Raw genomic sequence first — 26,239 nt, 5'->3', positions numbered from 1 at the left:
GGATGCTTTATTCAGGAGGGGTCTCACACTGCCTCTTTCAAAGCAGTCAGAACTACACTATCCTGTAGAGAAGCATTTATTATCTCTTGGATTTAGTTAACCAGCCTGGCATAGTACTATTATCCACAAACCATGTCATCCACTTTGTCAGGCTGCACTAACTAAAAATCATCCATACAACTAGGACTAGACTGCTCTTTGATAACATCTTCAGATTGAGCCAGTCTGTGGTGTCTAAGTCATAGCAGGTGCAAACAATTTTATTTGCAAAATGCATTGCAAAGGAATTACAGTTAGCTTGTATGTTTCCTGGGCCAACAGCCTCTGAAGCTTGTGATTAAATGCCCTTCACAACCCAGAAAAACTCTGCTGGGTGGCATTATGCAGATGCAAAGATGGCAGAAAGTGAGCTTGCTCCACTGCCACTGCCTGCTAGTCAGTGGGCACAATAATGTAGTCTCGTCTGCATTCAGTTGTATTTGCTTTTCAGTTTTTCTTCACTTGCATTCTGCCAACCATTTCACCATCCAAAGCGATTCAATAAACCAAAGGGCTTTCTGGAGTCCATGGAAGGAGAGAGGCACTCACTGGCTATCATGTCCACAGCCTCAGTCATCTCTGTATTCCACAGGCCAACTAGGGATGCAACAGGAGTGCCAACCTTGCTGACCAGAAACCCCTGCAAAGTCATCAGGAACCCCTCTGGATCTGCCTCCTGGATTTTTCCACGATTCTCTTGGACAGCAAGCATACCTTGTGTCAGTATGCTGCATGGCATAGAATTACTTTACTTACACTTGGGACGTAACTACCACAGAACTTGCCTCTGGATCCAATAGTTAGTAACCATATCTTTTTGCTTTTCTTTTAGCATGTGGCTTAGCTTATTTACTTGTACCTTCAAACTAGGCACTAGACCATGGCTCAGAGGCAGAGTATTTGCTTTGAATGCAGATGGTTTGAGGATCAATCCACCAGTAACTCTAGTAAAAAATATCAGATAGTAGGTGACGTGAAAGACCTCCACCTGAGACCCAGAGTAGACAATACTGATCTTGATAAACCAATGGCCTGACTCAGGGGTTTGAATCCCGCACAGAAAACTGGGTTGCACTTACCTGTAATTGTTGTTCATTGAGGTCATCTGTGCAGGCACACATTCTCGATGCCTCCCAGAGTGCAGGCGTGGTTGTTTTCTTGCCCAAACAGCCTATACCTGGGAGGCATGGTGCCCTTTGCCCTCTTGCTGCCACCCTCACAAAAAGTGAAGATCATCAGTGGGTAAGGAGGGAGGGTATGTGTGCCTGCACAGAAGACCTCAATGAACAACAGTTACAGGTAAGTGCAACCCTGTTCTCATTGTCAGTCTTCTGTACATCCCCACATGGGAGTTTAACAAGCTGCTTACCTGGGTGGTGGAGCTTGCTCTCCGTTGAAATATAGACTGCAAAACAGCTATGCCCACTGATGTCTCCTGTCTATCAAGGATGTTCAGGGCATAATGCCTCACAAAAGTGTTCACCAGTGACCAGGTTGCTGCCCTGCATATATCCAGCAGAGGAACTCCTCTCAGGAATGCCGTTGACATTGCCTGTGATCTCGTGGAGTGTGCATGCACCCCCAGAGGACAAGGTAAGCTGGCATTTTTATAGCATACCTTAATGGCCTGCACCACCCATCTTGCGATGGTTTGAGCACTTGCTCCTTTCCCTTTCTTAGGGCCTGCGTATCAAATGAATAATTGTCTGTCTACCCTAAGAGTCTTAGTATGGTTTAGGTAAAAAAGTATGGCCCTCCTGACATCTAATGTGTGAAGGGCTTTCTCTGCTTCTTCCACAGGGTTGGGTAGAAAACTAGGAGAGACAGTTCCTGCGTCACATGAAAATGCTATACCACCTTGGATAAGAATTCTAATCTATGTCTCAAGACCACCTTCTCATTGTGTATTTTAAGAAAAGGTTGATCTGTTGAAAGAGCTGCTATCTCACTAACCCTTCTGGCTGACATAACTGCAAGTAACGTCACACTTTCACAGAGAGTTCCCTTAGCCTACAGGTTGCCAAGGGTTCAAAAGGTCTCAATATCAGTTTGGACAAAACTAGTTGTAATGACCACTGGGGAACTATCTTCCCTGTTGGTGGGAAGAGGTTCATCAATCCTTTCATGAATAACTTTGTGGTGTCGTGTGAAAACACTGTCTTTTTGTCAATAGGCTTATGAAAAGCTGATATCGCTGCCAGATAAACTTTAACTGATGAAACAGAGAGTCCTGTGTCTTTCAGTTCTAACAGGAAATCTAACGCTGTGGCCAGAGGGCAAGTGAAAGGGTCTTCACCACTCTCCCCTGCCCAAGCTACGAAATTTCCACACTTGTAATCGTAAGATTGTCAGGTGGATAGTTTCTTGGTGTTTAGTATAATGTCAGCTACTTTAGCAGATAACTGTCCTACTGTCTCTGGAGCGAAGCAGTCAGTCTGAGTTTATTTACAGCATAGTGACGTATCCCATGACACAAGATTAAATCCGGTTCTCTGGGAAGGTGCCAGAATGTCTGGTTCGACATCTGGTACAACCGATGGAACCAGGGCTGCCTGGGCCAAAAGGGTGTCACCACAATGGCTGTTGTTCCCTCTATCTGCATTTTGCTCACCATCCTCAAGATTAATAGTATTGGAGGGAACACATAGAAGAGACTCCTGGACCAGGTTATCTGAAAAGCATTCCCTAGGGAGTCTGCTTCTAACCCCCCTCTGGAGCAAAACAGAGGGGCCTTCTTGTTTGTCCCAGTGGCAAATAAATCTACATCTGGTGTACCCCAATCTGTGAACACCGATCTGATATAATGGTTTCTGACAGACCATTTGTGTGTATCTTTCCCGATTCTGCTCAGTCTGTCTGCAATGGTGTTTTCCACACCTGGAATGTGGACTGCTTGAATGTGCACACCGTGCTCTAACACCCATTCCCATAAAGTTATCACTTCTAGAAACAAATGGCGGGATGTCGTTCCCCACAGCTTGTTCAAATAGAACATAGCCATGCTGTTGTCTGTCAGAATCTGCACGTTTTTGTTTTTGACAGTATGTTTTTTCAGTATCTGAAAAAGACAGGCAAAATGTATCGTCCTCAATTCAAGGACATTAATATGCAGGGAAAGTTCATTTCTTGCCCACTTGCCATGAGTTGTAAAGCCCCACACAGTGTGTACCCCAGCCAGTTTTGGATGCATCAGTGGTAACAGTTACATCCATGCAAACTGACCCAAAGGGTACCCCTTGTATCAAGTTATCCCTCCACCACCATTCCAGGCTTCTAAGGACTGGCCTAGAAATACTGAATTTCTTGACTGTGTGTTGAGGCATGGTAAACAGATATGAACCATAACTGAATCTTTCTCATGGGCAGCCTGGCCAATGGCATCACCGCTGTGGTAGACGCCATAAGGCCTAGTAGTGTTTGGATGTGCCTATCTGACTGGAATCTGTTTTTGAAAAAACAACTGAATTATTCCTTTAATTTTCCTTGCTCTCTCTGTATGAAGAAAAGCCTTATTAAGTGAATTGTCTAAGACTGCACCTATACATTGAACCCGTCTAGTGGGTTGCACTCTGGATTTTTTGTAGTTGACAACCAGGCCTAATTTCAAACAGATGTCTAATGTTAGCCCCACCTGTCTATTCAAATCATCTTCTGACATGGCTGAAATGAGCCAGTCATCCAGGTATGGCTAAATCGAACACCCCAAAGTGCTCAGGTGATCCACGACTACTGCCACACATTTAGTGAATACTCTCGGGGACGTAGACAGCCCAAAGGGAAGCACTTGTACTGGTAGACTTTGTCTGCACAAGTAAACCTGAGATACCTGAGATACCTCTTGTGGGAGGGGTGAATGGCTATGTGAAAATAAGCATCTTTTAAATCAATTACTGCAGACCAGGTACCCGGAGGCATAAGTGTCATTACCACATTAAAGGTGGTCATTCTGAATTTTTGTACTTCAACAAACTTATTCAGTTCTCTAATATGGACCTAAAATCCACATCCTTCTCCACCAGGAAGATGTTTGAATAGAACCCCTGGCGATCCCGCTCAGAGGACACCAATTGTACTGCTCCCTTGTCCAGAAGAGCCGTCAATTCAGTTAGCAACTCCGATCATGATCAAATTTACCAGGAAGATGCAAATACGGTAAGTAAGAGAACTCAATTTTATATCTGTATTCAACAATGTCAAGAACCCAAACATCAGTGGTGATAAGACACCATGCTAGATAGTATGTACTGAAGGGGTCCTTTGGAGATCCAACGTCTCCACTTCTGATGCGCCATCCTTCCTTGCTCGGTTCATTGTCAGTCAGATGTTTGGTCTTTGCCCGCTTCTTCGGCAGTTCTGAAGGGGCTTGGCCCGATATCAGTTCCGAAGTTTGTGCTTCTGCTTGTGTAGCTGTCGACTCCCTGTCTGGACAATTCCCTTGACTTTGAGCGTTGGATCCGAGTAGGTAACGGATCTGAGTGCGCAGGTGACCTCAGTTCTGATTGGTGCTTTCGGCTCCGGCCCTATTCAGACTGGCTGGCTGGTTCCCAGGACGGTGCTTGGGTCCAAGGTGGTGTCAGTTCCAACTGCGATGTCTGGGGCGCTGGGATTGAGGTCAGATGCAGTTGGCCCTCGGTACCTTCAGATTGATTCAAGTCAGCTGACTTTGGCTGCGGGCTCGGCACAGCCATTGCTTTTTTTCCCAGAGAGCCGCTTTCAAGTGGGAAGATTGATCTGCTTGTGGTTTAGGGGTAAAGGCCCTGCAGATCTTACAAGCTTGGGCATTGTGTGCCTCTCCCAGACAAAGGAGACAGAGGGAATGCCGGTCAGTTTTAGCTATCTTAGTGTTGCAGTTAGAGCAACATTTGAAAAGGGCTGTATCAGCCATATTTTAACTCTGTTTCTTCCAGAAAGAGCACAAACAGAGAAGAAGAAAAAGACACTGAGAATTCATGAACAATTCTGAGCTATCAAACCTCTCACAGTGGTGGCAAAAGAGGAACTGAGGGCAAAGGGAGCCGTGCCTCCCGAGTATAGGCTGTTTGGATGGGAAAACAGCTGCACCTGCACTCCGGGAGGTGTTGAGCACCCTCTAATGGAAATTTAAACTAAATTTAAACTAAAAAATCCTCCGGTTGGTAGGCTTACGCAAGCGCAGTCCCATGTGGGTATGCACAGAAGACCTCAATGAACAACAGTTACAGGTAAGTGCAACCCTGTTTTCTGTGCTGGATTTCAACCCCCTGAGCCAGGCCATTGGTTTATCAAGATCAGTATTATCTACTCTGGCAGTATTATCTACTCTGGCAGTGGCTCTCTGGGTCTCAGGTGGAGGTCTTTCACATCACATCACATCACATCACATCACATCACATCACATCACATCACATCACATCACATCACATCACATCACATCACATCACATCACATCACATCACATCACATCACATCACATCACATCACATCACATCACATCACTGACAATGAATTTCCACTTGCACTAAAGAGCTTGTGCAAGTGGAAACAAAAGTGGAAGACTGCAGGAGCTGCTTGCATTAAGTCAAACTTATTTTATTCCTAATACAACCTCTTGTATTGTACAATCAATTTCTGGGTGCTAATATATAGCGAAGAAAGTGCTAGGTGTTGCACAAGATCTTGTGTAAGTATAACTTTGCTAAGTATGTTTATGTTTCCTCTTGCGCATTGCTGGATCCAAGCCATTGTAAGGCAACTTCAAATATAAATGTTCCATTGCTTTGCATGGGACTAAAGCCACATGTGTAAACAATTGGATCTGAGGTGCACCTGTTTGCATATAATATAGTTCTGTCTCTAATGCAAAGGTTGCGTAGGCCAGAGGTAAGAGGGTGGTTGGCTAGTTCTACCTGATGGACTTCTGTTCTGACTCCTTCCAACAATAGATGAGACTTGGGGACTTCCGGTTTGGGATTCATGGAGGTCTAACGCAGCTCCATTTGCGGAGCTGACCGGATTGCCGTTTTAACCGGCCGGAGGGGTGAAAATAACCCGCGGCCGACTGCTCTCAGGCGGGGAGCAGGCAAAGAACGCTCAAGACCCTAGGGTGAGCTAGATCTCGGACGAGGGGGGGCTCTACACACGGAGTCTCCCCCCCGATCCTTGAGGTCCCACCTTGCGACGGGTCGGCTATAATCTCTGCGGCAATTTTGGGGCCAATTTGGCTGGCATAAGACCTACATACCCAAGCTTCGATCGGGGAGGGAAGTCGAGAGGAGAATTTAAGATCGAAACAGCGATTACAACCCGAGAAAGTTGAAGAGAAGGTAAAGATCGCTATCTCTTGAAACGGGACAGATTGACAAAAACAGAGAGGAAAGAAAGTAGATTTTTAAACTGCAACAGACTAGTGAAAAGGAGGTGAAGACTCGGCAGGAGTTGTATTTTAAAAGAGACTAAGTTTAAAGAAGTTATTACAAAAATTGGACTATTGTTTTGAATACCTGTGGTTTTGGAGCTGTGGGAAAAAGATACCATCGCGAGACCTGCTGTGGGAAGACGGGAGACAGGAAGTGCGTAACAACAATAGAGTGGCTGGAGGGAAGCGGCCCTTGCCAAGGGACAGGAAGTGGGGAATCGCCATTTTTGAAAGTGGAAGGGTCGTGGCTTCAGCGGAAGAGGAAGTAGGTCATCTTGGATTATAATAACATAGAGAAACCATAGAGAAAAGACGCCCGACATTTTGGATATAAAAAATTAATTTTGGCAAAGATTGGGACATTTGAAAAAAAGGAAAACGTTTAATTATACGCCACGGAGTTGAGGAAGAGAGCAGATTCGTGGGAGCGAGCTAAAGCAAGCCCCACGATGTCGAAAAAAGAGTGGCAATCGGCAATAGAAAATTTGGACAAAAAACTTATAGACATGATGAAAGAACTTAAGGACACGAAATTGGAGCTTATTAAAGAGGTCAAAGAAGTTACACAAACAGTAAAGTCGGAGCTGTCAGAAGTGAAAAAAGGCGTGGAAACGATTAGCAGTGAATTACAAGGAACGAAACAGAGAGTCAAAACAGTAGAAGACGCGATGGAGAATTTAATAGAAACGCAACAAACAGAGATGAGATCGGTAAAGGGGAGGATGTCAGTTGCAGAAACTAAACACATGGAGAAGCAGCTTCGTTTTCGTGGTCTGCCAGAAGTTGAAGGGAAGTCAGCGCAAGAACAGATGACTGAGGTGTTGGCTGAATACCTGGGGAAGGAGGAGGAGGAAATTGTGGCTATCCTAGATGTGGCGTATCGTGTGAACTCGAGAATTGCAACCCAGAGGAAACTACCAAGGGATGTGATCGTGCAGTTTACAACTAGAAATATGAAAGAGATGATTGTGACAAAACAATTTCAAGACCCATTGGAGATCGATGGCAAGACGATTATCATAATGAAGGAATTGCCCAGATCAGTGTTACTGGACAGGAAAAAATATAGAGTGTTAATTCAGACTTTGAAGGACATGAACATTAGGTACAGATGGGAGTTACCGGAAGGAGTGTCCTTTGAGTTTGGAGGGGTTAAAAAGCGTATCAGATCTGAGCGGGAGATGGAGAGATTTATTAAGGACAATGAAAAAGACTTACCAACAAAACCATGAATATGGAGTGTAAAGTATTATCTTGGAATGTAAATGGACTAAACTCACCGAATAAGAGAAAAAATATTTTTCATTGGCTACTAAAACAAAAATGTGATATTGTTTGTTTGCAGGAGACCCATATTAGAAAACAGGATGTAAAATATTTTAAATCTGGAAAATTGGGCAAAGAATTTGTAGCGGCTTCCAACAAGAAAAAAAGAGGAGTGGTGTTGTATATAAAAGAGGAGCTGCAGCCAAAATTTGTTATGAGAGATGCGGAAGCTAGATTCGTAGCAGTGGAATGTAATTGGAACTTAAAGAGAGTGTTGGTAGTCGGACTTTATGCACCTAACGGTGCAAAGGAAAGCTTCTTTGAGGACTTAAGGAAGCATTTAGACGATTTTGTATATGACCAGATAATTCTTGCTGGAGATTTCAATGGAGTGACAGACTTGGAACTAGACAAAAAGACTACAAAAGCACAAAAGAAAAGAGGATTATTGCCAAAGCCTTTTTTTGAGTTGATTCAACAAGAGACTCTCGAAGACGTATGGAGGAGAGAATATCCTAAAACCAGACAGTTTACTTTTTATTCTGCAAGGCATCTTACATTATCAAGAATTGATATGATCTGGGCCTCAAAGGACTTAGCGTTATGGACTAAGGAGGTAGAAATAATGCCGATGGTAGGCTCAGATCACAACCCAATTATGTGGAAATTTGGAAAAAGGAGAAAAAGGAAAGCCTGGAGAATAAATGAGGACTTGTTACAGGAAAGGGAGAATATGGAAACATTGAGAAGAGAGACTAAGTTTTTTATACAATACAACGTGAATAAAGAAGTACCAACCAATAAAGTTTGGGATGCGTACAAGGCGGTTGTAAGGGGCATACTAATGGACTTAAATGGCAGAGCAAGAAAAAAGAAAGAGGAGAAAAGACAAGAGACCGAGGAGAAAATAAAAGCCAAAGAAGTACAGTTAAAAAAGAGACCAGGGAAAAAGAAAATATATCAGGAAATCAAAATTCTTCAAGAACAGCTAACAGCAATGAGTAATAAAGAATTGGAGTGGAACCTTAAAAGGCTGAATCAAAAAGCGTTTGAGGGTGCTAATAAACCTGGGAAATATTTGGCATGGCAATTGAAGAAGAAAAGGGAAAAGAAAATAATAAATAAAATTTGTGAAGAAGATAAAACGTACTTGGAGCAGACTACCATTAGTAGAGCCTTCTATAAATTCTATGCTAAGCTGTATAATAAAAAAGAAGTAAACAAAGAATCAATAGCATCATATCTGGAGAAAACCAAACTTCCAGAAATCTCGGAAGCTTGGAGAAATAAGTTGAACAGTGAAGTAACTGACGAGGAAATAAGTAAGGCAATACAATCCGCAAATCTAGGAAAGGCGCCAGGGCCAGATGGACTTACGGCTAAATTTTATAAGACAATGGCCAATGAACTGGCACCATTCCTAAAAGAGGTGATGAATGGAGTTTTTAGGGATCAAAGGATTCCAGATACTTGGAGTGAAGCGAATATATCATTGATCCCAAAAGAGGGCCAAGACTTGACCAACGTGAAAAATTACAGACCTATATCACTACTTAACAATGACTATAAAATTTTTGCGAAGATATTGGCGGAGAGATTGAAGGGGTGGCTCTCGGAGGTCATAGAGGAGGAACAAGCAGGCTTTTTGCCAGACAGACAAATAAGAGACAACTTAAGGACAGTGATCAATGCTATTGAATACTATGACAAGCGTTGTGACAAAGAGGTTGGTTTCTTCTTTGTAGATGCTGAAAAAGCGTTTGACAATTTAAACTGGGACTTTATGTTTGCCACTATGGAAAAGCTACAATTGGGAGAAAGATTTGTCAGAGCAATCAAGGAAATTTATAGAGACCAGACTGCAGCAATTGTAGTGAATGATGAACTGACCAAGAAATTGACGATTAGCAAAGGAACAAGACAAGGTTGCCCGTTATCTCCATTGTTGTTCATTTTAGTATTGGAGATTCTGATGATACAAATCCGACAAGATGAGGAAATACGAGGAATAAAAATAAAGGACTATTCATATAAGGTCAGAGCATTTGCAGACGACATAATGTTAATCGTAGAAGACCCACTGGAGAACATGCCAAAAGTGATAGACAAGATTAAGGAGTTTGGAGACTTGGCAGGTTTCTTCATTAACAAAAAGAAGTCAAAGATATTATGCAAAAACATGACTAAGCAGAAACAACAATTGTTAATGGAAACAACGGATTGTGAAGTAACTAGTAAGGTGAAATACTTGGGAGTTGAGCTGACTGCAAAAAATATAGATTTGTTCAAGAATAACTATGAAAAATTATGGACTCAGATAGAGAGAGACTTGATTAAATGGAATAGATTGAACCTGTCATGGCTGGGCAGGATTGCAGCAGTTAAGATGAATGTGTTACCAAGAGTAATGTTTTTGTTACAGACAATACCAATCATCAGAGACTCTAAACAATTTGAAAAATGGCAGAGGAAAATATCAGATTTTGTTTGGGCAGGCAAGAAGCCTCGAGTGAAAGTAAAAGTTTTACAAGATGCAAAGGAGAGAGGCGGAATGCAACTGCCCAATCTGAGACTTTACCACGATGCAATCTGCCTAGTTTGGCTAAAAGAGTGGATGACATTAAAGAATAAGAAACTATTAGCCCTAGAAGGATATAAAAAATTTTTTGGATGGCACGCATACCTATGGCATGACAAAGTAAAGGTCAACTCGATGTTCCTGCATCATTTTGTAAGGAGAAGTCTATATACAATCTGGAAGAAGTACAGAACTTACCTACAAGAAGGAACCCCCCTGTGGGTGGTTCCATATGAGGTGATAGATCCGAGAGCTGTGGATAATGAACAACAATGTTTAACGTACAAAGAAATAACCAAGATTGAAGTATCTAAACTTAGAATAAAGACGCAAGAGGAACTATCACCTAACTATGATTGGTTCCAGTATAGACAGATTAGAGACTTATATAACTCGGACTTTGCAAAAGGGGGCATACGAACAGAGAACTCGGAACTAGAGCAGACCCTTCTTAAAGAAGACAAGAAAAGAATATCCAAGGTATACCAAGTATTGTTGAAATGGTATACTGAGGATGAGATAGTTAAAACACAGATGGTGAAATGGGCTATAAATTTTAATAAAGAAATAACAATGGAGGCATGGGAATACTTGTGGAAAACTACAATGAAGACAACGACATGTATTAATATTAAAGAGAACATTTTTAAAATGATCTATCGTTGGTACATGACACCAAAGAAGATTGCGCTAGGGAACTTGAATACTTCTAATAAATGCTGGAAATGTAAGAAACATGAGGGCTCCCTCTATCATATGTGGTGGTCGTGTGAGGTAGCAAAGCAGTTCTGGGGGGAAATAATAAGAGAAATGAGTGAAATTTTACAGTTTCAAATAAATAAAAACCCAGAACTCCTGCTACTAAACTTGGGAATGGAGGGAATTCCAGCTCATCATAGGACGTTGATTTTTTATATGACTGCAGCAGCTAGACTTTTGTATGCGCAGAAATGGAAAGTACAAGAAGTGCCAACTATGGAAGATTGGATCTACAAATTGCTGTACATGGCTGAAATGGATAAGATGACAAGAAAACTGAGAGATCTGGACTCAGGGCAGTTTAACACAGACTGGGAGAAGCTGAAACAATATCTGGAGAAGAAATGGGAGGTGGGAGGAAAACTGTGGCAGTTTGAGAACTACTGAAGTATAATAAAAGTACAAAAGAGAGGGGTGACTTTACCGGGGGGGGAAGAGAAACGTGAATTTATAAGCAGTTAGATTAATAGATTGATATATATATAGATATGTATAGGTTAACTGATAGAACATTGATAGAGAATAATTAATGATAAGGTTTAAACATGAGGATTGAGTAACTAACAATATTTTCTTTCTTTGATAAGATTTATATGCACCAAACTGAATGTACAGAAGAGTTAAATTGATTGATTATGCGAGGAGTTATATAGAATTACCATAAAAAGTTGAAATGAGTAATATATAGAGAACAAATCAAATTGTTTGATTTAAATGTGGGAAATTTTTATGGTTTATGATATATAGGTTAATATAGAAATATTCAAAACTGGAAAATGGGATAAATTGTTTATCTAAAGACGTATAACTTGGGTGTATAATAAGTAAAGGAGTTAAAGATGTACTGCTTAATATAATGGAGAATGTATATCTGTTTTAGACAGAGGAATTTAATAGAAGTAAGGGAAAAGGGACAGAGGGTGGGAAAGCTGTTGGAAGTCAACAAAAGGGGGGGAAAGGGTGGGGGTTAGAAACGAAAAATTAGGGGAAAATTGACTGTAATGTAAAAATAAAAATGTTCTAACCCAATAAAAATTTTTCAAAAAAAAAATAGATGAGACTTGGTGGAACCAAGAAGCACCAGCACCTTAACTACTTGAAAGGCTGAGAATGTTTCAGGGTTTGAGTTTATGTCAATCATGATCAGGAACTGGTCTGATGACAACTGAATTTCTACAATATATGTCTCTTTAAGTCATGGGTGCATGTTTGAATAGGTGGCACAACAGGGCAGTCACTATTCCTTGCAGCAGTACAGTTCTACAGCAAGGCTTTCCATGAAGTTTAATGCACTGTAACAATAATCCTATTATTTTATAATCTATAAACCCAGTTCCAGGCAAAGTGGTGTAACAGTATAGCTATACCAAGTAGATTTTTTAAATGTGTGCTTTATTTTTTAAATCTGTATAAATAAATACAAAATGACAAAGAGGTTTATGTTTACTAAACATTGCATTTGATTGTATGACATTACACAGTGTCTGTCACAATAGGTTGACTTAAAATTGTGTCCTTTCAGCTGTTGGTGCATAATTACATAACTCTGTAGGATACAATTAGTCCTGAAGCTGCATCCAGCCACCCTTTTCAGTGAAAACCCTGAGTGCTTACAATTGCAAAAGAGTGTTAGGGGAGCCATTAAACCATAGTGGCTGAATTCTGGGTAACTTATAAGAAAAAAATTGAGAGAAGACAGTTTCTCTTTCAAGACAGAAAATACACAGCAGACTTTCAGACTTAAAAAAAACCCTTCTCATAATACCTTTTCCTCCTTGGTGGCTTTAAACCCCATAAAACTTTCTAAAGAAAGTAAAAAAAAATGTGTGAACTCTTTTCATTCCATTACTTAGTTACCTGAGATTTCCTTCCTCTCATCCATGCTCACTCAGAAGTCCAATAATGTTAATATCAGAGCCACATAGCCTGTTTTTGATATATGTATAGTACATATGTAGTTTCATTATAAGCAACAAATTTATTCCTGCGTCTGTCCAATGTGATAGAGCACATGGCTAGTTTTGTCATGTGCTAATTCAGCAAAGAATTTGTTGCTGATTATTTTCAGCCTGGACTTTGCAAAACAAACTTAAGTTCATACCATCTGGTCCCCCTCCAGATGTTCTAAGAAAGCATAACAAATATACATGTGGGTGTAGTGGAATGAGAGTGGCAAGTTCTTCCTTTGACTGATGTATATTCATAGGAATACCCATCTGGAGTCTATGTGCATATACTTGTACGTGCATATGGTTCTCTCCTCATAATCAGGAACCCTGGATTCCCAATCACACACAGAGAGCTGAACATGTATATGTATGTAGAGTCCATGCATATGCTTCAATGAACACAGCTTGATTGAGGGGGACCTTTCCACAGAGTCATGCTGTTCCCACACACACCTATTATCCTCATCCTTAGAACATCTGAAGAGGGCTCATGTCCCCAAATTTGACTAGGTAATTCATTTTGGGTAGTCCAAACCTAAATAAGAATAACCTAGAAGTATCTTGTGGGACTGTCTGTTTCACAGAGCATGAGAAGGAGGATATAAGCAGCTACTTCATGAAGCTGGGATTCTCCATATACCTCAGCATTCTTACTCAAAGAAGGTCAACTGCCAAGCTTCTAAAAGTGCACTTGTGTTACATTTTAAAACAAAAAGGCTAATTAAATCTAGCAATTTATCCATAGAATTTGCTTTCCAGTAAGAGCTGCTTCTTGTGACCTGCTCATGTGTTTCCATCTGTAATTTCTGTATGGTCTTCTAAATTCTTATAACAGAGACATAGAAGGCTTATATTTGATGACTAATCTGAATAAAGAATTGAAGATTGCAGCTATTAACATAAAACATTTAAATTACTTCAATGTACAGTTCTAGAATATCATATTGATTTATAGGCACCATGTGTCAAGCAATCAATGTTTGATCTATGAATGCTGTGATTGGTTATTGATGTCACATGACATAGTTCTAAAATTTCCTAGTTCAGATATCCCTTCAACACTGTTGTATTGCGATACTTATGCTGATTTGTTTTTCCCCACATGCTGTTCTGCCACATGGAAGACCTTATTTGAAAGGCTTCAGAATTAAAACTTGACTCCTGCACTCCAGTGCAACTAGGCTGTGTACCATAAATTACGCATGATGTGAATGGAAAGGGGAAATATTATTAGTGTGCAATGTGCTCCAAGTCACTGAAATGTTTGCTAGTCAAAATACTACTATTCATAATTGTTTCTTATATTATGGTCGGAATGGGAGGCCACATGAAAGGTATTCCGCGCAGGAAGTCCGGAGTGGAAGCGACAGTTTCTGTAAAGATTCTACTGCAGATACATGCACTGCTGAAGAGGTAAGCTATGTGGATAAAAGCTTTGAAAGATCCTGGATCTTCGTGTCATTTTTTGGTACAGAATTTATATCTTGCCTTTCTTTTCCAAAGAACATCTGGATATAATATTTGTCATGATCTCTCAGATCAGTAAGACTACCTTCTGGCCCAACTTCTAGAAGAAGCAATTATGCCAAGTTTCTTAAAAGTCAAACCTCTCTTGACAGGACTGAGTTTTCACCAGAGTTCACACATCTTGGCACCTTGGTACTAAAATCATGTATGCTCCAAGCAGATACTTAATGACACAGATTGGCACCAAAGATTGCATTCTACATGGTAGATGGAGACTGCATCTCCTCCTCCACTAAATGCATGGTTTCTATGTACTTGAGTGGCTGAACCAGGTCTCAGCCTTGCAATATTTTCCGGGCTAAGATGGAATCCTGGGTGTTTTCCACATGCACGCTTACACTGGCTTTTCTGGATATTTGATATGCAAGGATCAGATGAACTTTGGGCCTCTGTAATTCCACACTTGAGGGAGTCGAACAGTGGTATCTATTTTTCTGCACTACAAAAATGCTCCGCTTCTGCTGAGGGCCTTCTGTGGAAAAAGTTTAGTCAGTTGATTGGCTGAGGAAACTTATAAGTTTGCGGGGGTGGGTTAGGCATCAAAGTTGCGACATTGTTGTTTAAAAAAAAATTATAAACACCAAAAAAGAATGGACTAAAAATTACAGGAAACACAGAGACTCCTGTAGAAAATGTCATTGTATATATCTTATGTTGGTCAAAAGACGTTACTTCATACTGCCACAGTTAACGTGCACACACAGCATATAACAAATAATGAAGAGATTTTTGTGTGTTGATTGGCCAAGGTGTTCTGGAGGGAAAGTTTAAAATATCAGGTGAAGTTCAGAGCTCTGGGCAGAATTTTTTGTGTTAGCCATATTGCAGAATTTTTTCCTCATCAGTTTTTTTTTTTACAGGCACAAATATTGTAATGTTGCTGTTTTTTGAAAAAAAAATCAGGAAAAAAAACCTGGATTGACTGCTGTTCAACCAATAAAGACTCAGGGGGATAAAGGGGAGAGCAGAAGGCAAGGCCAGGGCCAAGCCTCACACCAAAGAAAGCATTTTGCAGCTCAAAAAAGCTGTGGTTTGATTTCACTGGAAAAAAATTTGGGGTACGTCCACAGGGAAAAAACCTACAGAAACCCTGGGGAAAAATTAATTCTGCAGCTGATACAGGCTTTTTCTGTGCAGAACACAAAAAACTCTGGGAAGCAGTTTGGAGACTAAATTGGGGTATTTTGACCATGTGTGCAGAACTCGGGAAAGAAATTGATGCAGCATGAGGCCAGAACCAAAGAAAAAAACCCGTGTAGAAAACTATAGAGAAAAACATAAACATATGTGCAGTATCTTTCACTAAGCAACTGTGGGTATCTTTGCACATTTAGGTTGAGGAAGTGGTGCTTCCAAAGAAGAGTGTGGCTGCCCAGCAGACTTGGGCATTGCACCTTTCTTTTAAGACATTCAATAGGTGACTGATTGGTCAAAGAAGCATATGTGGAGATAGAATATTATATTGGGGGAAGTCAAAGGTTAAAAATAGCCCAGGCTTAATTTTTTTCTGAATAATGAAAGATAGCTATTAAGAAAGATTTAATGGCTGAATCAATGTTACATTCAGTTCTTCTATGGCAAGTCTGCACTAAAACATGGCTATTCTTGATGGTCTAATTCTTCCTACCTAAGCTTCCAACCCTCAAAAAATGGAATCAAGTTGATAGTACACCTTCCCCTCAAAACCTTTCAGTCAAACTGAGGAGTAATTTGTAGATGGAAAACCACATGACAGAAGAACAATTTTCAGATTTCTTCCATTGGAGAACAGAAATTAGTTTGCAGTGTAAATATGTGATCTCAATATGTGATCTCTAATTCTATCATATTCATTCAAAATAAACATGAATTGGTTCAATACCTTAATGTTGCCTAGTCCACAGATGTTCTTTCACCTTGCTTTGGTAATACAATGTTAAGAAACTTATTTTGAGCACTGTTTTCACTTACACACCTCTGAAGGTGTACAGGCTTCCATCACACTTTCAACTGGTCACCCTCTCACATAGAGCAGAACCACAAGTGACAAAAGGCACCGATTGGACACTTGTCTGCTTCCCTCAAGTTTTGATGGGAAATGTAGGCATCCTGGTCTCGCAGCTTCGCTCTCTGACTGCTGTCCAATGGACTTTTCAACTGTCACTTGTCCAACATTCTGCCAAGCTGCCTACATTTCCCATCAAAACTTGAGGGAAGCAGACAAGTGTCCACTCTGTGCCTTTTGTCACTTGTGGTTCTGCTCTATAGATACAATTTGTAGCAGCTTCACATGAGGACCGTACATCTAGCCCCTATGATTTGTGCTATCACTGCAGTTTTTCAGCGGACTACCACAATTACACAAAACAGAGTAGCTCCATGTAGAGAACCAGTTCTCAAAAATGAACATCCATGTGTGTTCTGCCTGACAGTGGAACCTCTGGAGGTCTTTATGCACTCCCAAGGACCTTGTGCAAGGCCGAGGCTGCCAGAAGTACAAACTGTTCCATTATTAGAAATGCTTCCCACAAATTTTACTTATTTAAACAGGCATCTCAAAAGTGCTCTATGTGTCTAGTAATTAGATTAATTGGTTTCATTTCCACTCTTATTGGAAGTGGACAGTGCTGACGCTATCTGAGAAGCTGGAAGATCAGTCTGCTAAAAAGAGGACAATCTAACACTGTAGTTCTTTCTGAAATGAGGGTCTTTTTTTAAAAAAAGCAATTTCAACCTTATTTTACTACTACAACCTTGAAACTGAGTAACAAACAATGGAGATATATGACTGCCTATATGACAACCACTTTTCAGGCCGAAGGAGAATCTATTGAAAAAGATGGTTGACTGATGATTGAAGGTATTAAACTCAAACATACAACTGTCTTTGTTACAGAACACATGAATAAAAGGCAAAACAAATAGGTAGGTCTAGTTATTGTATTTCTAATGCAACAAGGCTAAGTGCTATGCACTGAAACCATCCATGTCAATCTTCCATGCAGTTTTCAATTTTATAGGTCATTGCAAAATTGCCAACACAATTTCTCACAGCTGTTAAAAGACGATAATTTTCCAGGGTAACCTGCACAATGATGCAAACAATGGAGCTTGGAAGTGATGACTGACTTATTTAAGTTGCACAGAAGTTTTTGGGAATTCTCAGCAACCTTTTAGGAGATTCTGTCTTGCACTAGTTAATGCTGCTTTTGGAGCCCAGTGTTTAAAAAGTTTTAAAGGAGTTTTAAAGGGACTTGATGCTTCTGTGAGGAGAGAGCTCTAGTTCCCAACAAGCAGTTGATGTTCAGTCCCTGAAGAACTCATATGTGTTCCCCAGGGGCTGCCAGGGGTGTGAACCTCTGATGTAGGCAGATAGAGCCCCACTGAAGATCAGGATCATAGCATGAGAGGAAGGTGAGTTAACTTTCCTCCAGTGAAGTTAGGCTTCCTAAAATCACAGTAGTGTAAAATTTTGAATACATGGTTTGCCTGTATCTTTCTTCTAGCGGAGCAAACAGCAGTTCCTGGAAAGGTGGACATTTGAAGTCAGGAAAACAGTACAGACGGAGGACACAGAAAGGATAATTAAGTAACCTATTCTGTTTTGGTTTTTGGAAAAGCAGAATGGGCTTTTAGAGGTGAGACAAGAGAGGGACTAGTTCCAAAATTAGAAGTGGAACTTGCGTGGGATGGTAGAAGAAGGAGGAAGTTTTGTTAGCCCTATTCGTCTTCACCTCATCCCTCATCAGGTACTCAACAACAGTTTTTATCTAAATGGGCTTTTGATGGCATGTGTTGGCAAATGTTTTAAACTATTGTGAAACTATTGTGATTTTTAAAAATCAAAGGCCTGTAATTGTTGCTATCTACTTTGAATTATTTTATTTTTTAAAATGGCATATAAATCTAAAGATAAATATTATTTTAAGTAAGAATTGTTTAAATGGAAGATCATGAGAATGATTTTTGATGGTTTAAAGGGCATGTGGCTATAACTAGAACAGCATTAGCAAAATATGATGTTTTTAAAATTCTTGAGAATGTAATTCTCATGAGCTATTTGGTTTAGCCCAGCAGGGCGGAGTCAGTATCTGGAGCCAGGCAGCTGAGGAAGAGGCTGGTTGTTGGGGACCTTGATAACATTTTACATGCTCTCATCACCTTCACTAATGTAATCAGAAACACATTGTATGTGAATGATGACTAAAACTAGTGTGTGTGTGTTATATTTAGTTTGGTATTAGTGGAATCATATTTTTCTTGCAGGACTGTAATTCCCAAGCTGGAGACAGAAGCCTGGGTTCCAGTTGCTTCATAATCAAGAGGACTGTAGCAAAGGACCCTAGCACTTGGTGGGACCTAAAAAGTTGGACCTTGCTTACCCTGAGAGGTTTCAAAAACAACTAGTTACTTGACTGACCTTAAAGATATTATTGGCTGCAAGTTTCTGTTTTTGTTGCCTCTATGAGTTTGGTTTTTTAAAAAATAGTTGTATTCTTCTGATTGTTGAAAGGTTTGATGTAAAGAAATTTTCTTAACTTACGTATGTATTGCAAGTTTGGTTCCTAAATTAGCCCCATAGAACCCATACAAAAAGAGGTTACATGAATATTAACAACCATCCTAATTTTGGCACTTCCATAAAGGACAGTATTTTAAACAAATATTGTATCATTCAAATTCATGGACAGCTTATGACAAAAAAGGCTTTTTGTAATAGAAGAGAAATGGTAGAACAAAGGATGTGAAGGTTAGTGCTTTTTCAATGGGGTCCTAATTTTCATGACAAAAAAAAATAGAGACTGATCTTTGGTAATTAAACTGTTGTCAACATACCCTCAGTTTGTGGGATCAGTACAGTAATAACTGTAAGAATTATCCTGATAGTGTTTGTGACCTACAAAAAACTATATAGAAACTACAGTCTTAAAAATTATAACAACAGCTTGCTTCTATTTAACAGTTAAATGTGTTTTATGCTTTCATGCTCTGTAGCCTGTGACATCACTGGCTTTTGTAAACTCTTTCAAATCCTGCTGATGTTTCCCACTTTAGTTTATTACTCCAGCAGTTTAGATGAGATTTCTAATTTTCTTCACAAATTGAATTAAGAAAAACTGCATCAAATGCTGTGTTCAGGTTAAGTATTTCAGTCAAGAATATAGCTTTCAAGTCTAATCTTTTGCTTGAGATGCCAGCAACACAGCTGCAATCTTCTTAAGTGTGTTTATTATTTTGTGTTGCCGGATGATGGTTTCTTTTAAGCTTCAGGTTGGTAGAACAGAGAACAACTTGGAAATTTCATCTGAGCCTTCTGATACGATAAATTGGATATGGTAATTCCCAATGCTTGGAATCTCCTAGGAGGATGGAGGTTCACTTGGAGGTTCTCTGGTTCCACCAGACTGGGGTTAATATGGAAATCAGCACTTAGATTCCTCTGTACCACATGCTTGGCAGGAGATATATTTAGAGAGGGCTTCAGAGCTCCTATCAATGCTCAGTTGTCCCTAGTAGCAATAGAGACAGAGTAATAGCCTGCTGTAGGCATCGAGCATGTGGAGTTCCCATCCCAGTCCTACTCTCTACCTAAGGAAGTCTGCCTGTACCAGTTTTAAAATGTTTTGAAAGCAGTACAAGAAACTAATATTTATGAAGGCATTTAATTTTTAAAGAGAACTTATTAATGTATATTTGAAGCAAAAGCCTACTGTAATTGTGATATTCCGATTTTGTGTGTTTTGATTCATCTGAATTATGGCTGTGTGTGGAGAGATGCTTTGTGGGCTTCTGTACAGAGAAAGCAATATACTATATAGCTGTCTCAAGCCTATGTATGGGAGGATAAGGCAGAGACAATTCAAAGAGAGGGATTGTGGTTCAATGGTGGGTATCTACTTTGTATGCAGAAGGCCCCAGGTTCAATCAGCTGCATCTCCTGTTTAGACATAACCTCAGGCCTTAGCTAGTTTTCAAATTGTTACCAAATCTATTGACCCAAGCAACAGACATGGCCATATAGTGCAGTATATATACAATATACGTAATGCAATCAGAATCATCTCATATAAGCAGCTGCATATACCAGGAAATTAAATTTCCTTCAAAGGCTAGTGAATAGGCAGCTTCGAGGATCTTCCCTGAAGAAAGTGCTCAGTTTTCAGCCTTAGTCTAGAGCTTAATTCTGTCATTCTTTTCAACTTTTGCTGTTTGAAAATAGGCTTTCACAGCTCATACCAATGCCAATATTTTTACAGATAAAATGAAATATATAAAAATATACCTCGATTTGTGTTTGTTTTCCTAATGGAACCAAATCATTGGCTGGAACCTATTGGTAGGCAAACCCACACAAGCAATGCTGAACAGAAAGCAGCTCTTAAAAAACCAAATACTTCTGCATCCCGCTTTGGCTTGTATACCTTCACAGGATACAAATAGATTCTGGCACCTTTTGCTTAAACATCAAACTTTTACATGTCTTTACACTTTTACAGGTCTAACCTAATTTTGTAAGGTGGCTGGCATTTAGGAAAAAAATAGTTTCCCCTCACTGGATAGCTTTTCTTCAGGGTTTTTGAGCCCCAGTGCTCATTTCATTTGCATGGTTTCCAATAAAATTCTGGGCATAAATTTTGGATATGGACCATTTATAGTAAAATTGTTCAGGTTGCTCCAGTTTTTCTTTCTTCATTTTCTCCTAGACTCAGAATGCTTGTAAACTGAGAATGAACTCACACAAAGCTGCTTTAGGGAATCAGAACTCCCTCAGGCAAGAAAAGTGTGAACTTGTTGGGCAGAGTCCATGAGGTTTATTTTTTTTTCAGACTAAAAAAGACAACATAACACTGCTCTGGCCAATCAGTTATTAAACAAATGTCATATTTTTAAATGAGTTATTCTACTAAAATAATTAAGTAAATTTAAGAGTCTAACAGCTTAAAAGGCAAAATTGGTGGTATTTTAAGAGTATGGGACACAACAGATAAAATCTAAGCTCAATGGCCATAATCCGACATAGGAGTGGTGCTTAAACCCCACTGATTTGAATGAAACATAAATGTGTATATCTTTAGACTTCCATTCCACTTTTAGGAGCTAAATTTAAAGTATTCTTATCTGGTTCAGAAACAAATAGAAAAAGCTAATATTTTTGAAAGTTGAAATAATAAGGTAAGTATACTAGTTTGTAGACCAATTGATTTAAATTCAAGTAACTATAAATAACTATAGACCAGTTGCTAATATCCCCCTAGGGGCAAGATGCCTGAGTGAGTGGTGACTCCTCAACAATAAGAGTTTTCAGCTAAATGGATTAACTAGACCCAACCTTGTTTTCCCAGATGCATGACTTTTGCCAGAAATACTTCAAAGGGAATTTGTCCCTGTTAGTTCAGTTGGATCTCTTGGTAGCATTCAATACCATCAGCCACAGTTACCTTCCAGATCATTGGCTAGTTTAGTATTGGTGGCTCTGCATTATGATGGCTTAATTCCTACATAGTTTTTTTTAGATAGTGGGGCTTGAGTTTTTTTGTTTGACATTTGGCATTTCACAACATTCATTTATCCCTCTCCCACCATACCATCTATGTAAAACTGCTAAGAGGGCTCATTTGAAGATTTGGAATGAAATGTCATCAATATGTAGTTGTCAAGTATATTTCTACTATTCATCCCAATAAGGTGATGTTCTGAATTAGTATCTGGATGAGATAATGGGTTGGATAAAACCCAACAACAACAACGATAATAATGATAACATTTGATTTATATACTGTCCTTCGGGACAAGTTGATGCCCACTCAGAGCGGTTTACAAAGTATGCTATTATTATCCCCACAACAATCACCCTGTGAGATGGATGGGGTTGAGAGAGCTCTGGAAGAGCTGTGACTGACCCAATGTCATCCAGCTGGCTTCAAGTAAAGCTGGCTTCAATTAACTAAAGCTCAATCCAATGAAGACAGCAGAGATGTCTCAAACTTAGTAAAGAGAATCCAGGGGTATCGTTGGTTGGTGCAGGTGGTGACTGTGGCATTGAGGGACAACCTACTCCTGATTGGGTTGAAATCCAGATGAAAGAGTAGGTTCACAGTCCGGGGGTGCTGTTAGATCCAGATCTATAGCTGGATGCTCACCTTTCAGTTGTGAATCTTAAGAAGTCTGATCTGGCAAGAGTGATCCATTCTTTTGTCATCTCCAGGTTATTTTACTGTAAGGCATTCTATGTGGAGTGCCCTTGAAGATGGTTAGGAAACTGATTTATTTCAAAATTCAGCAGCAAGATTACTGAGGCAGAGTATGGACTTAAAGATCTTCATTAGCTGCCTGTTTCTAGTCCCAATCCAGTGCTGGTTCTAATCCATAAAACCATATTGAGCTTGAGTCTAGATATGTTCTTGTATAGTCTGTGTTTATTATTGTAGGCCCTTGTTTGTGTCCCTTCTTTAGAAGGGAAGGGGCTAACCACAAAGGATAGGATCTTTTCAGTAGCTGCCCCCAGCTTTGGAATTCCCTCCCCCTCGCTTTGCACTTATCATTGACGATCAAGGACAAGGCTTTTTTCAATTTTTTTGTTAATTGTGTTGATGTTCGCCACAGTTAGTTATTTTTCTGTCTCATAAGGTTTTCAAAATGCTGCTGCTTTTCCAGTTGCTGCTGCTTGTTTACCCCTCTTACAATGCAATCCTAAACAGTCACACCCTTCTAAATCCATTGAAACCAGTGGGCTGTTGCACTGTTGGTGTTTTAGTTGATTTTATGCTGGAGTATCATGGAATCATTTTATTTATTTTTATTTGTTGTTTTATTTTATTTTAACCTGTCTTAGTACATTACAGTGGAAAGGGGGTATAAAAATCTCTAATATAATATAAGAGGGTTGAACAAAATCACATAACATATGGCAATATCATTATTTATTTATTATAGTCCACCTTTCTCATTGAGACCCAAGGTGGATTTCACAGTGCAAGTCAATATGACCAAACGCTACGACATTAAATGAACAAATACAATATGAACAGCTTCAGAGTGTTCATTGGAATGTATGTACAGAGTCTATGTGCATAGTCTTTGGAAACCCTGCAATCAAATAGAGAAAGGCGTGAATACACACTTAGACTCATCTTCCAGTGTAACACGGGGAAGAGCTTGCTGCTATGAACCCATTCCCTCCCCCATGTATTCTATTCCTTTAGAAAATTTGAAAAGTGGGGACGTACAAATTTACACTTTTCCATTTCATTTTGTCTTTATATGTCTTCATTTTGCCCGTTTTTGTTGCAGGGCTTCCTAATTTATTGGTTTCTTTTACATCATTCTAATGCCATTTACGCATTCTGTGCTACCTTTACGCAACTGATGCAATAACAAATTTCAATTTTAATAATAGTACTTCTATCAAATTTTGTTGGCTCGGTCAGAAAAAAAGACAGCTGCAATTTTAAACTAAGCAGGGAGGACCCTACACCATGTTAGAAACAAGAATTTTCTAAATGAAATTTCTAACAAAATTTTGTAATACTGTTACTGATGAGCTTTTGTTGCAGCAGCAACTAGTTTCTGAGACTCAGCCTCCATAACGTTAACAGCATATTTTGTGCATGTGCAGAAGCTTGTTTTATCAAGGCCTACCACTTTTTGGGGACAGTCTTTGACGTCTGAGATGAATGAGCAATATGAACTAAGCAAACTCCTATTCCGAACCAGATAGTTGCAAGTTTCATTGGCATTATTGCTACAAAGTTTGAGCATGGATGAGAATTCAGTGAAGTCTGTACTCTCTGTAGTACCTGTCTGCCTGGTTTCTCTGTTATCAGTGAATCCTACGCCAAAGAAAGATGGCATCCTGTCCACTGATAGTTGCCAAGAATGAAGTTGCATTACAACTTCCAGTTGCTCCTGGATATTCATCAGAGTTTGTGCAAAGAACGGCTTGCCAAGTTGAGGCATTATGATTTTTTTTTGTTTCCACTTTGGGAAGGAGAAAGGTTTGGCAGGGATACAAACGTCTTCTTGCTTGAATACCTCTCACTCTGGCGAGAATGGCAAAATATTTTACACTGAAACAAAACATCTTCACTTTTGCATACAGAGATACCAAACAGACAAAGAACAACAAAAGGCCCTTCTATCAAAGCAAAGCAGCAAGAACGGCTAAGATGCATATCTGAAAATAAAAGCAACTTCAGCAAATGTTAATGTGTTGCATGGAATAGTACAGGTGGGTAGCCATAGTAGTAGGACAAAAGTTGAGTCCAGTAGCACCTTAAAGACCAACAAGATTTACCAGAGTATAAGCTTTCATGAGTCAAAGCTCATATTGTCAGATAACAAAAGCAAAGTGCATCTGACATGTGACTGGTACCTGACAAAGTGACCGTTGACTCATGAAAGCTTACACCCTAGAAAATTTTGTTGATCTCCTAGGTGCTATTGGTCTCACATTTTGATCAAATAGTACAGATGCTTATCTACATAGGTCATCTTAATCATAGGGATTCCAATTTTGTTATGGAGAACTATTAAAGGTATTTTCATCTATCAAAGGTATTTTTGCATACTCCAAGTCTTTGGCAGGTCCTTTGAGTGAATTTGAATGGGGTACATAATACAGCTTGTAGTATCTAAACAAAAATGCCTATCCCAACTCTGTTTTCAGGCTCAAATAGTTTCTTCACTTGTAAGAAATGGGCTTAGGTTGTCAACTGTGCCATTAACATCTCAGTCTTATTCTCTGCTGCGGCAAATGAGAACTGACGCAAGGAACCCAATGCCAGCATGAGAGACAAAATAATCACTCATCCCCTCACTGCACTCTTAGGGTCCAATCCCCTCGCTGCACTCTTAGGGTCCAATCACCTTTCATGACCATAGCAACCACCGCTTCAAGATTATTTTAGCACAGCTTGCACACACCTCCACTGACTAAAAGGCTTTTTCAAGGTAGATTCTAGAATGAGAAAAAGACAGAAGTATAGGCAGGCCAAACAAAGGATCAGAAGACCAGAATAGTCTCCCCCATATTGGGGCAATGCTATGCGCTGATGACAGCTTGTAGCAGGGGCTTGAGAAAACTTTTGAGAGTGTTTTGGTACAGCATCTCATATCTGCTTTGGCACAAGAATTGCATCAGCTAAAGCAGCAGCATAAGATTTGGTTGCTAATTCTCTCATTAAAGTCCATCATAACTCCTTGTATGTAGTAAAGTGCACATGTGGAAAGGTAATTTTGTGTTTGTCCATATCACAGACATTGACATTGCTTTAGATAATATACGGACATATACCAAAGGGACAAGATGTTTAGCATTTGTACTCTTCTGAAATAAATCATTGCAGGAATTGGTGTCTGCCCCTCTTTGGCAAGTTGCAGCAATGACATTTTTTCATGGCAGAGGTGGATTTCACTGAGGCCCATTATTAGGATGACTGCTTAGAACATGCCCTTAAGGAAGGCTACAGAACTAAGTGTCCAAAAGTCACCACTTCTTTAGTAGTCCCATTGATTGCCAAGTCTCTACTGTCTATAGCAGGGATTATTGAAGAGGACTGGGGACTGTGACTCATGATACATATTATGTGAAGCCATTCATTGATCCTTTTGGAGTATATTACTAGTCAGTGGCCTGGCATGAAGGCTCTTGTTTGAAAAAGAGCCTAACATTCACATTTTTTTGAGGAAATTAGGCATCTGAGGCTTTGTTCATGGATTTTGGTGACGTGTTTAAGATATCCCTTCTCT

This window comes from Eublepharis macularius, chromosome 3 (assembly GCF_028583425.1).
Source record: "Eublepharis macularius isolate TG4126 chromosome 3, MPM_Emac_v1.0, whole genome shotgun sequence".
Taxonomy (NCBI): domain Eukaryota; kingdom Metazoa; phylum Chordata; class Lepidosauria; order Squamata; family Eublepharidae; genus Eublepharis; species Eublepharis macularius.
The sequence above is the reverse complement of the archived record's forward strand: the minus strand, read 5'-3'. Positions refer to the sequence as shown.